Below are 11,528 nucleotides of genomic sequence, written 5' to 3'. Positions count from 1 at the left end.
TAGAGTAGATTCTTCTTGTTACTCTCCCTGTTTAGCTTCTACCTCCTCAAGGTTTCAGTGTTATATGGTACTGTACAACACAAAAGAGTAGTGATAATGAAATCAGTACAGTGAAATGGGATTAATAATGACTGTTCAATCTGGCAGGCTGGAACAGAGGGTTCCTTATAAATAGGACAGATTCTGTATGGTTAACACTGAGTTTTCCTTTCCTAAGTTCATCAGTTTCACTTTCTTCCTCTGAGGAAAGTGATTTGCATGGAAATCTTTCATATTTTGGCAATTTTGTTCATTAAGAGGAAAAATTGCCATGTACTGAGGGCCCAACTTGCCTACAGCATTTCCCAGAGAAGCTTGCAGCCTTCAGTGAGACTGATTCACACCTCCAGTTCACTTTTCCAAAGATCTGTATGAACATTTTCCAGTAACCCTTTTCGTTGTCTTGAGGAGAGGGCCAGGTCACCAACACCAGCTGACCACCAACACAAAGAATCTCAGGTACAGCATCAGGACAATGTTTCCCCTCATACCTTGTGACAAGCAATCCAAAGGCTTTTGGACCTTCTGGAGAGGATTTCTTTTTTCCCATTTTTCACCGGGGCAAGATGACCTGGATAATTTTGCTGACTACAATCATCTTATTGCAGTTGGCTACACCTAGCACTGATTATACAGTCTCTGGAAACCATGTAACCCTAACTTTGACCTCTCTACAGGCTAGCTGACTACAAGTGAGGTGAAGATGTTCAGCCAGGTCTCTCTGGAAAAGAAATGGCTGAAGAAATCCTGGCCCACAAGACTTGTCACTGGGCATAAGTCAGAAGAGTGATGCGCCAAAATGTGCATATGTGCATACATGCATTCATCTTTATATGAGCATATGAAAAGTTTAAGGGTTTCTTTTGATATATTCAATTTCACAGAGCTCTCCTGGGGTAAGAATCCCCAATCTCTCCATCTGTATGCAACATATATTTTCTCCCTAACAATTCAAGTGCAACATGCCATTTTCTGCAGCTACAAAAAATACAGCACAGTCAGGAGGCTGCTAACCCAGCAGCATATACAGCATGTAGCTTTAAACTCATAATCATCTGAAAGCTTTTCTTAGCTGTAGCAAAATGTTTCCTGTGCTTCTAGTAACCTATAATAAGGATTTTATCCCCCAAAATTGTGAAGCAGGCGTTTAAAGTGATAAAGCCATCATTTGGTGTAGAATTCCCTGTTTAAGAGTAAAACACAGATTCATGTTCATCTTGCAGCTCACTGAGGACTGGGATTTTGTGTGAACTTGTGCTGTTGGGAGAGGTATTGTTTATGAGTTTGTCTAGCTGCCACTATAAACACAGGCCTGTTTTTGTGTGCATCAGGTCTTTATGTCACCACTGGGAGGGATGTGGGGTTCTCCTTCAGAGAGCAGCACAGGCCAGGGCTTTGTCTGGAAGGGTGGGGAATGGATACGGGTGATCTTTATTCCTGGAAACTGATGGTTTTCTGAGTAAATAGTCTGTAATCTCAGTAATAGACATTTCTGAGATGTCAAGATGACTCTGTTCTCCCTCCTCCCTCCCTTGCAGGCTCTTCAAAGGTTCCCTGCCATTACATGGTCTGCCCACAGACATTCATCACGGCACAGACGGAGTGGCTGAACAGAGCATCTGATAAATTCAGCCTCCTTTTGGCTACAAAGAGACAGCTCACACACAGGAGCACAGGGGAACAGTAAAGGTGACTGAAGAAATATCTCCCTTCGAAAGGAAAAGCAAAAACCTAGGAAAGCCATTTCTCCTTCCTCCTCATTGCTCCTGAGTGCACACAGGAGCTGTGGGAGCAGCAGAAGCAGCTCAGCTCCTCAGGAGAGGTGTTACTCCTGTTTCCATCTCATGAGAACTCCATCAGAGGAGGGAGGCTGGGGCTGGGAGCTGAGCCTATGGCAGCCACAGGCCAGCTCAGGATGGCCACTCTCAGGAGTGATTCTAAAGGACTGATTCAGTGGTGTTCATTCTGAAACACAAAACAAAAGTACCCACCAAATAGCCTCATCAGGATGCTGGAAATTCCTTAGAAAAATAACTTTGACATAGTGGAGACTGCTGAAGGGAGAGAGGCATCTCCTGCTCATTCTCCCTTAGCAGTGAAGCACTGAATTTTACCATTGTCACTTTTAAGAATAGGAGAGTCTCTAGATGTTCACTAAGGTGTCTTTCCTTTAGCAATTGCTGGCATTAATGCCTCACACTAACACAGGATTTATTTAAACTTCAGGAGCTACATAAGGCTGATATCTTGGATAACCTTTGCAGCATTGGTGTGATCCCCTATCACAGAGCACTGGCCACCACCATTATGTTCAATGCCCACCACTGCTGAATCTGATCTTTTAAATCCAAGCAGAATCAACAATTCACAAGAGGTTTTAGAGGCAGTACAGCTCCTTTCATCTTCCCTGATGGTTGCTTCAAAAATAAAGTTGGAGTGTTCTCGTGAGTCCAGATGAACAAAAATGACAGCAGTACCTCAATAGCACCAATCTGTAGCTCCATGGAGCTGAGAAAAAAAGTATTTTTACTGCAAAAGACTGGCATATCATTTGTCTAAAGGCAAGATGAAGTAATTATGCACTTTTACAGTAGCCTGGGGTGTTTAGGATGCAGAGGAACAGATTTTAAAAGTGCACACCAATCCTGCCTGCTCATGAAAAGACGGTGATCAGCAGCTTCTCCCAAAAATAGTTTCCCTGAATCTACTTAGAATTCCCTAAATATCAGCCTCAGATGTAGGGAGATAATGAAAGTCCAGGTTAGTGCACACTCTAGTGCCCCAAAACCCTGGTACAAATCTCAACAGTTCTGGGATCACAGCTCAAATCATAATGGTGTGGAAGCTGGCTCTGAAGGATAGACAGACAGGGAGAGCTGGAAGTGCTTTTGCCTGATACCAGTAATCAGTGTTATTCCTGTCAGTGATTATACCCAGTGCTGCCATTAGCAAAGGCAGCATCTATCAAAAATATTTTTAAATTCCTGATTTAGACTATTGCAGCTGGAAACATTTTAAGCAATCAATGCTTCTCCCTCTACAGATTAAGTCTGAGAATGGAAGTTGTTTTTCGAAAGAATTTCAGGATTTCAGTGTTTGACTTTATTCTGATAGGAATCAGTGTTACAGATTTTTCCTTGAAGAAAAGTCCCAAAAACACAGAAACAAAAAGCTGGAACCATTCTCAATGTTTACTTTTAGAAAAACTGAAATACTTTCATACTGACTTTTTAAAATATGTTATTTGGGTAGTAAAAAGAAAAGTCTTAGGAACTAAACAGAATCCAAATATCTTGCTCTGAATCTTTCTAAATAAAATTACATTACTGAAATCTTTTCCATTGAAGGAACTCTGGAGAGATCAATCTGATTTTACAATGTGTTTTAGATCCAGTTGAAAGCATATTCAGATGCAAATTCAGTCCATCAAAATTGCTCTCAGCAGTTCTACTTGGGATACAAAAGTTCATCTAATTAGCATCCACCAGGATGCTTATTTGCTCATTCAAGATGAGAGACCAATTTTCAAAGCAAAATTACATCCTCTGAGTAGAATAGGAACCCTAACATGACACTCAGTTTTTCAATAACTATTTTCAATGCAAATAAGGTTTCAAAGGACTGTTCAGAGAAAAAAAGAAAAACTCACAAAGTGAACAAGCTCCTTCCTGTCTCATTCTTAAAGTATACAATAAGACCGTTTGAATTACTAATATGAAGGATGAGTGTAAAATATATTTTCTTAGCTTTATGGGCACCTTTACACATTACCTCTCAGTCTCTCTATTCAATGAAGATGCAAACAGAACACTGCTGGTAGTTTCATTCATTTTGAAACGTGAATGGAGGTAAGAGGCCTCTCCCGTTACTCTGGCCAGCAGCAGAGCAGGGCCTGACTGGGCCAAAACTTTCATCAAAAATTGTCAAGGCAGCATAACTTATTGTGAACATTTTTAAAATGAGTTTTACATCATATAAAATGTGGCTAAACCATCTGTTACACAGTGGCTTGTGATTATTTTGTCACTTCTGGTCAGTGTGTGTCTTTCTGTATATGACAGAACTAATGCTGCAAGCAGTATTGCTAAGTATCTTACATTTAATTGGCATTTGCAATAAAAATAAAGCAGCCAATGCTTTTCTGGGAGGGGGTACTCAGCTGTCAAAAGCACTTCTTGAATTGCAACATCACACTTAACCTTGTTGCCATACTTAAAGAGCCATCCCTTATATAAACACCCTATAAATACCACAGACATCAGCTCGTTCCCATCGTCACAGCGAGACTCAAGGCAATGCATAAATAGAGCAGAGGCAGACTGGGGAATGAGCTGTTGTATCCATGATAAATTTCCATGCTCCCCTTCTCGGCACACTGGCATTTTTAGGAGACCTCATGCTAGCTGAGATAAAGTCCATATTTTGCTGATGGGAGGAAATGGAGTTACTATTTCTTCTTGCTTACAAGACATTCAGACGCTGTGCTGACAGGCAAAACAGAAATGCCCACATAGATTAGAGCAAGAGAAAGAGGGAAAGACTGCAGGGCTCGAGCTCTGCAGATAATCATAACATAATAGGAATATTAGATCACTGCATTTTTGTTCTCTCTGTTACTATTTGCTGGATTCTTTCTTGGGGCAGGGATTTTTGGGATGTGATCCTGGTTTTCCTCTCCTCAGTCTCACACTGCTCTCTGAATCATTTGTCAGACAGTCACCCATCACCTTGGGGATCTGGTTTGTGCTACATAAACTGCACTGCCTAGGAGGGGTATTCTGGGCATGGTGGCAAATGAACAGCTATAAAGTCTGAGTTCATTGCTGATGTCACTTTATAGCCAGACTGGAGGAAGAATGTGAAGCTGACCTTGCATCAGACTATTTCAAGTTTATTGATGGTTTTGTTTTGGTGCAGTTTAGCAGGGAAATTTGCTCTTGCAGTATTTTCCTGAGGCAGGGGATGCTGTGAGCACAGCCTGTTGCCTTTGCTCATCAGCAGCAGCCTCCAGGTTGTGCTGGAGGCACAGACCCATCCCAGGACCCAGCTGACTCCCACCTTCACTCCTGGATTTTCCCTGAGCTCTTTACATGTGGGCTCCTCCTGCCACGGGCATTGGCAAAGTGCTGCCATTTCCTGAACACTCTGGTGTAAATCCCAGATGATTCCAGTGGATTTGGGAGATTTAGTTTGGATTTTCAATGAATTTGCTGATAGGTTGTTCTTAGTCTTTAGTGTAAAAAAAGGGTAAAGAAAATAGATTTCTGAGAAAAGCTGAAACAGTTGACAAACTTTACGTAATATTTACATATTTCCCACTGATTTTCATGGGATGGCCCTCATGTACAAACAGAGATGAACATGCATTTGCAGGCATAATCTCTGATGTGTTAGAAGCATAGTTAAAATGTTTAGTTTTATATTTGCAAGACAGAAAGCAGCTGACACTATCATTTCAAATCAACAAAAGCAAGGCAAATAATAGAAACAACTTTGTAAATTGAAAAAAATATATTATTTATTTATTTATTATTATTTAAATTTATTTATTATTATTTAAAAATAAAATTAATTTTAAGTTATCTTAAAACTTTCAAAGTGTTTTATATTAATTTTAAAAATGTGACATCTTAGCAACCAAATACTTCCCATGCTTCTGCAGATCTCAAAGTTTAACCTCTGTTTTTCCATTTCTGCTATCAGAGTTTCAGTCATCCTGAAGTTTCAGAGGTTTCTGTAAGCATCAAGGACTTTCTATGAATTATTTCTTGCTTTCCTCAAGAACTTTGAAAGTTGTTTTGTGAGTAAAAAAAAATTCTGTATGTTTGTTTTGTTTAAGCCTATTTGAAGCTTGAGAAAATAATAATGGAAACAGAAAAAGTCAACCAGCCTTCAGTTCAGGGCATTTAAAAAATTAAATCCTCTATTAGGTGATAATTGTTATCCTTAACACATAGAAGTGTCATACTTCTGTGTCAGAATTCTTTGAAAGTACTATTTCCAAAATAACTTTTGTATAGAATGTGATACTGACTACCAAAAGAACAGAATGAATTAGAGAAAGTCCATCATAATAGAATTTTTTCACATTCCTATTTTCCATTACCTCCAAGCTACACAAGCAAACACGTGCACACAGAAAAGCACAGGTCACAGACAGCAAAGTGAACACTGCTGCTCTGACTGTTTCATAAGAAGGGAAAAAAGAGAGCTTGAGTGCTCAGAAGCACTCTCAAAACTGGCAAAACTTTAGTTGAAAATAAAGAGTGGAACCTTTCAATGATGTAAAAAATGTAGGCACTCAGGGTGTTTCAGAGATCAAAAGTCACACAGACATCCCTGAGGTCATGTGGGAAGGATGGAAGGGAGAAGGGGCTCATCTGTGTTGTGGACTGCTATGATGAATACCATTCACCTACTAAAACTCCCCTCGAGAGTGGCTAATTAGGTCACCCTCTACAGCAAATGATTTCTATTCACAGAGTTTCCAGATTTTAAATTGGCTTCTCTCTGTTTTATGGGTGGGGGAGTGCTGGATCTGTTGGGGTGATACAAACAGGATGGGACTCAGGTTAGTTGCAGACTTAGGGTTTATTATTTGTCTGTATCAATCAAGCAACAAGCAAGAGACACAGGAAAACAACAAAATGTCAACTGCAACTGCATATAAGAATATACCTTACAAGTCAAAACATTTCTATGTTTTTCTGAAAAACAATATCCTTAAGTGTGGAGGTTATCTTTATTTTTAAAAGATAACCTCAAACGGTCGAAGTCTGGGAGAGGATCCAATCTGCTTTGTGATCTTCCTCAAATATGAAAGGCTGGAAGAAAGCATGCCATGGGCTATGTTAGTCCTGCTGCTGTCCTTTATAGCTCTTCTTTGACCTCCTCTCAAGGTTAAAATCAGTATTGGAGTCAAGCTTCTAATTTAGGGAGAGGCTGGTCTGACCCAGAGCAGCAGTCCTGTTCCCCAGCAGGAAGCCTGGTCCAGCCAATGGAACCAGCCTTGCTGAGCTCAGCCCTTCCCAGAGCAGGTGTCCCACAGGGACCTCTGACTCTGCTGTCCTTCCTACAGGCCAAAAATCAGAGAATGAGACTTGGGCTGCTAATTTCAGGTTTGAAAAGTTCCATGCCTGAGGCTCCTCTGCTGTGCTGGTGAGATCTCTGCTGCTCAGTGTTGATGCTGATCCCTTGGGCCATTCCCCTGCTCGCTGGTACAAGACAAAATGTTCTGGGCAAGGAATTGATCTAACGGTGAGTCAAGGAAAACCACTAGGAAACAGTCTAATCTAGGTTGATACCTGCCATGTCCTGTCTGATGGGTTATGACTATCATGTTTCTCATTAAACTTATATGTATATATATACATATATATATATGAATTAAGATTTTCACTAGTATAAATGTGTATACATCAAACACTAATTACTGCATTTGAGAAGCTAGAAAAGATATATTTTTATATCCAGGTATCTGCTTGTTGCATGGTTTTATAAGATAAACAATAGTTTTGTGGACTTTGTTTTGTATTGTGGTACATTTCCTAGAATCCAGTGCTCACAAATGAATTGTAGAGTACATATAATGTACATAGGTTTCTTATTCATATTATCCATTATGAAGAAAAGAAAAGAGAAAAGAAAAGAAAAGAAAAGAAAAGAAAAGAAAAGGGAAAAGAAAAAAGAAAAGAAAAGAAAGAAAAGAAAAGAAAAGAAAAGAAAAGAAAAGAAAAGAAAAGAAAGAAAGGAAAGGAAAGGAAAGGAAAGGAAAGGAAAAGGAAAGGAAAGGAAAGGAAAGGAAAGAAAAGGAAAGGAAAGGAAAGGAAAGGAAAGGAAAGGAAAGGAAAGGAAAGGAAAGGAAAGGAAAGGAAAGGAAAGGAAAGGAAAGGAAAGGAAAGGAAAAGGAAAGGAAAGGAAAGGAAAGGAAAGGAAAGGAAAGGAAAGGAAAAGGAAAGGAAAGGAAAGGAAAGGAAAGGAAAGGAAAGGAAAGGAAAGGAAAGGAAAGAAAGGAAAAGGAAAGGAAAAGGAAAGGAAAGGAAAGGAAAGGAAAGAAAGGAAAGGAAAGAAAAGAAAAGAAAAGAAAAGAAAAGAAAAGAAAAGAAAAGAAAAGAAAAGAAAAGAAAAGAAAAGAAAAGAAAAGAAAAGAAAAGAAAAGAAAAGAAAGAAAAGAAAAGAGAACTTAAGTAGGGCTAATATAAATATTAACTAAGTTCTGAACTTAATTCTGTTAGGAAGAAAAAGTGGAACAGCTTTGTCTCTTTTATGACCACTTCCAATTGAAAAGATCCTGTTTTCACTCTTCATAGAGTGATTAGTAGACTTCAATAGAAAACAATACTGCTATTGCATATTAAATTCATAAGATATGACCTTAATTTGAATTTAAATTGGTTTTCTAAAGGTGAATTCACTTTGCAGTCTGATACAATTTGGATCTCACAGTACAAGAGCTTGCACACTTCATTTCTCATTACAGAACTGAGGGTTTTAGATAGGGCTTTTTTTCCTTTGTAGATGAAAAGAAAGAAAAATGAAACAAAGTGCACTTCACTAGAATAACTACAATGAATGTGAATGATGCCACAGGAGACAGAGATCAGAGATCATAGTTCTAGTAACATTTCACTTAGGTCTTACATCTTTATTATATTCTACTATTGAAAAAAGCCTTTCATGACTGTGACTTCCTACCAGATGAGTTTTACCCAGTGTATTTAACATTTTCCTCCTAATCATTGAAGATCTACTGCCATTAAATAGTTCCTGACATGTTTTTGGCTCTTTGAATATCAATAGCAGGATCTATGTGGCAATTTTTATCAAAGGTTCATTAATTCAGTTTTGAGGCACTGCTGGAATTTCAAGCTGTTGGTACAGCACTATTAGGAGCAAGGTATACCAGGGCCATCTGAAGAGCTGAATTCCTCTTTCAGGGCAGTAATATAGCTGCTTTATCATTCTTCACCACTTTTAGCTAGGGGAAAAGATGATATAAGATACTGATTATTTCACTTTGCTGTAGTCCAGACACCAAGTGGTTCAGTTAAGATAAGAATAATCAGATTCTCACTCTTTCAATTTCTATTGGTAAGAGCAGGGTTTAAACTGCTTCTTACTTCCCATTTCCCTGTAAAGGTATGGAGACCTTTTATTCTTATCAGTAGGCTGATCTCAAAACACCAAGATATGCCACAGAGGAAGTCACAGTCTGAGTGTTTTCATTGACTAAGCAAATTCCTCTAGAGCAAAGCAAAATTAAGTCATCAGATGTCCTGTAACATTTTTTGTGTTGGAAAGACAACTCACTAGAGCACAGTTTCTCACTGGAAAAGGAAAGTCTTTTCAGACACAGCAGGGTTTTTCACTCTGGCAGGAGATACCCAGTGAACCAACAGCTGCAAGACAGTAATCCTGAAGAACCCTAAACAAAACAAGGTAATGAGGAGGGCAGTAACAGGGTAATCTACATCACAGTAGTTTCACTGTTTGTGCTAGTGGGAAATACTGCTCTGTCTGCAGATACCCCCTCATTCCCCTACATTTCTCAGAAATCCCATGCACTCCTTGGACAGAGATTGCTGACCTGCAGTTTCCTCTCAGAGATCCCTTACAAAGATACATCCAAATTTCTGAAAATTAAAGGAGTTATGTCTTTGGGGTGAGTTACACTCCTATGCCTTCTTAGGTCTCAGGAAAGAAAGAGAGAATGAGATGCGATAATCAAGCTGATGAGTTCTCATATCCATGTGCCTGCCTCCCCCTGCTAACACAAGGAAATGGTACAGATCCCTTGACTTTCATCTGACAATATTCTGGCAGTAATCTGAAAGACAGTCCCTGCTTAGTGCAAACCTAAGGGAGCTTTGCATTTGCAAGGCAGCTCCAATGCCAACACATCAGTGAATAGAAATGCCAATATCACTGAGTCTGTGGTTTCCAAAGCAGAACAGGGTAAAAAGGACAGCATAATCACCCAGGATAAAACCAGGAGGTGAATGGAATATACTTCTTCTAACTTTTGCAACATGGAAGTCAAAAGCTTCTCATATAAACTAACAGTGATTTTACCATTTTTAGTGTACTGCCAAGAAAGATGCACAGTGTAGGCTGGGAATGAATCTCAGCAAATCTGTCATCTTCTTGTGGCTTTTCCTACCATCAGATGAGGGGAGCAATGGTATAAGATTGCAGTGAGGAGTTTAGAGGTCAGGATGGGTGCAGGTAGTGTACTCAGCGGACTCTGACACTTTCACATTCACCCAGGTTAGCTAGTCAAACACTCTTGAAGCTGCTGAAGGAATCTTGTCTACCTACTCTGAAATCCTTTTATTTTGAAATGGTAGTGATTGGGTCACAGTGCACAGATTATTCATACATATTCTCGTTGTGCCTGTAGAGGAAGCAACAGTTTTACTGAAAGGGTTTAGTGTTATTGCATGCAGGGAGCAGGCAAGGAAGGGGTTAAACTTGACTGGGAAAACAAGAAGTCTGCAGCTGATGAATTATTGCATGCAGAGAAAATGAACATACAGTGAATATCTCTTCCCTTGGAGCAGTTCACAGAGGTAAAGCTGTGTTCCTTTTATTGCCTGCTTTATCAAAACTGTGTATCTTCAAAGCAGTACAGAAATAGATGAAACACAGATCTTACTAATTTTTCAATCCCTTTTGATTTTTACTCCATTTCTTAGTTCCATAGGAGAGCTTGACAGTAGCACAGAGACAAAACAGACTTTTAATGAACCTTTGTTTACAGACCTGCTAATCAGCACAACTCATCTACAAATCCATTCCCCCAGCAGTCTTTCCCCTTGATGGTTGCCACACTTTCATTTCAGACCAGCATCTCTTTTAAATGGGATGGGGAGGTGCTTGATTGCATTTCCCAGTGATGTGATGGCAACAGTGGTACAAACAGGATTTCTAATCAATCTCCTCTAGCATCCTGCACTGCTGCTGGCATTTCCTCTTGGCATTCAGGAGGAATGTGCACACCTAGGTCAACACAGACATGTTCGGTTTTAATTCACTGAGGACAGGATGTTTCACTTCACAGTGCTCCCATAATCACCTACCTTTCCTCTTTAGCCAATCATTTCTGTGAAATTCTTTCTGCATCATGCTAACTTACATTACATATCTGCAGGCAGATCTTCCACAGAACTCGAATTGTTTTGGTATTTCAGAATACTGGAGAGAAGTAATGTATTTTCCATCAGTATCTTAAAAATACCTTCAGTTCCACTATGCACATAGAGAGTTTGGGAGGAATTTCAGATTCAATTTAACTGAGCAGAAAGTATCTGTTTCAAATTTCTAATAAGCAGCATACAAATGAAGCTCCTTCTCCTTTCAGTGCCTTATATTCAATATAGCAAATATTGTTAATGTTTTTAGAAAGAAAAAAACATGTCATGAAAGCATCACTTTATAAGACTAGATTATAGCAAGGGTCTTAATTGTTTATATTACAAAACTTCTAATAT

This window comes from Prinia subflava, chromosome 4 (assembly GCF_021018805.1).
Source record: "Prinia subflava isolate CZ2003 ecotype Zambia chromosome 4, Cam_Psub_1.2, whole genome shotgun sequence".
NCBI lineage: Eukaryota > Metazoa > Chordata > Aves > Passeriformes > Cisticolidae > Prinia > Prinia subflava.
This window is presented reverse-complemented; position numbering follows the sequence as displayed.